This window comes from Colobus angolensis, unplaced genomic scaffold, assembly GCF_000951035.1.
Source record: "Colobus angolensis palliatus isolate OR3802 unplaced genomic scaffold, Cang.pa_1.0 Scaffold101, whole genome shotgun sequence".
Taxonomy (NCBI): Eukaryota; Metazoa; Chordata; class Mammalia; order Primates; family Cercopithecidae; genus Colobus; species Colobus angolensis.
In genome coordinates this window covers 4501383-4503366 of record NW_012111031.1, presented here as the reverse complement: position 1 = coordinate 4503366, position 1984 = coordinate 4501383, and the positions used below count along the sequence as shown (strand labels likewise).

Genomic DNA, 1984 nt, shown 5'->3' with positions numbered 1-1984 from the left:
GTGATGAACCTATTCTGAAGCACTTGGAAGATATTAAAGTGAAGTTCTCAGATGCTGGCCAGCCCATGAGTTTTGTCTTAGAATTTCACTTTGAAACCAATGAATATTTTAAAAACGAAGTGCTGACAAAGACATATAGGATGAGGTCAGAACCAGATGATTCTGATCCCTTTTATTTTGATGGACCAGAAATTATGGGTTTTACAGGGTGCCAAATAGATTGGAAAAAGGAAAGAATGTCACTTTGAAAACCATTAAGAAGAAGCAGAGAGACAAGGGACGTGGGACAGTTCGTACTCTGACTAAAACAGTTTCCAATGACTCTTTCTTTAATTTTTTTTGCCCCTCCTGAAGTTTCTGAGAGTGGAGATCTGGATGATGCTGCTGAAGCAATCCTTGCTGCAGACTTCGAAATTGGTCACTTTTTACCTGAGTGTATAATCCGAGGATCAGGGTTATACTTTACTGGGGAAGCTACTGAAGATGATGATGATGATGATTATGATGAAGAAGGTGAAGAAGCGGATGAGGAAGGAGAAGTAGAAGGAGATGAGGAAAATGATCCAGACTATGACCCAAAGAAGGATTAAAATCCAGCAGAGCACAAGCAGTAATGAAGCAGGATGTATGTGGCCTTGAGGATAACCTGCGCTATAGTACCCTAAACACAACTCTTATTTACTTACAGCCTTATGTTTTCGTATTTTCTTGGTAGACTAGGTTAATTTTTTTAAAGGACAGGAAACTGATATTTTAAAGACCAATTTGTTCTACCTGGCATTTTAACTAGTTTTTCTGCCCGAGATGTTGAATGCACAAATTCTGTCACACATGTTCATTCATTGCTACATAATTTGGTTCTTCTGGAATATTTTTATATGGCTCTTAGAGTACAGCTATGAAAATTAACAACTGTTAAAGGAAACACTTTTTTGTGATTTTTTTCTTGAAGAACCAAAGTATTTTTTCAGCTGGTTGTTGAATAGGGTTAAGTCCACTCAGATTAGCTGTGCCTTCATTACTTTGTTATAGAAATGCAGTGACTTTTACTAAGACAATTTATCATTTAAAAAAAATTGGCAACACAACTATATGGTTAAGAATTTCCAGTATAAGCACACCCAGTAACTGTATTAGATTGTTAATGGCTTATTGTGTTATAGGTGACGTAGTTAACCGTAAAGTAACCTGACTTAGTATAGTTACTGGTACCACAGTGAGGTGAATAGAACAGGATTTTCAGAATTTAGACTGAATTTAGCTGTACTTTTAAATTTGACCTCCATTAACTAAGCATCTTTTCTCTGTGGTAGGGGTCTACCTTCTGCTTCCCTGGAAAGGATGAATTTCCATCATTTGACAAGCCTATTTTCAAGTTATTTGTTGCTTATTTGCTTGTTTTAGTTTTTGCAGCCTAAAATTAAAATTTCAAATACAAAAATGAAATGTGTGATGATGCTCTTTTAAATAGCTGTGAAGAAATTATTGTGTGCTTGTTCTTACTTTGTCCCTATGTTGTTGTATAATATTTAAGTAAAAGGAGATTATTTGTCCTTATTGAATTTCCAAAACTTATATTTGCATTTACCTTTTTTTTTTTTTTTTTTGAGACGGAGTCTCGCTCTGTCGCCCAGGCTGGAGTGCAGTGGCCGGATCTCAGCTCACTGCAAGCTCTGCCTCCCGGGTTTAGGCCATTCTCCTGCCTCAGCCTCCCGAGTAGCTGGGACTACAGGTGCCCGCCACCTCGCCCGGCTAGCTTTTTGTATTTTTTAGTAGAGACGGGGTTTCACCGTGTTAGCCAGGATGGTCTCGATCTCCTGACCTCGTGATCCGCCCATCTCGGCCTCCCAAAGTGCTGGGATTACAGGCTTGAGCCCCGTGCCCGGCGCATTTACCATTTTTTAATGATGGAGAGAAAAGTTAGTTGTCTTACTTTGATAAGCTTGGCACAGGACCTATCACTTTTTGATGCTTTGGATCAAAA

The 1984-nt window shown here is 38.6% G+C and overlaps 1 pseudogene across 1 annotated transcript in view; it reads left to right on the top strand.

Moving 5' to 3' along the window:
• Positions 1-614, top strand: part of LOC105510119 — a 2779-nt pseudogene extending 2165 nt beyond the window's left edge. Inside the window, exon 2 of the transcript XR_001001522.1 lies at positions 2-614. The product of XR_001001522.1 is annotated as a nucleosome assembly protein 1-like 1 (transcript). The remainder of the gene's footprint in view (position 1) is intronic.
• Positions 615-1984: the final 1370 nt, after the last annotated feature.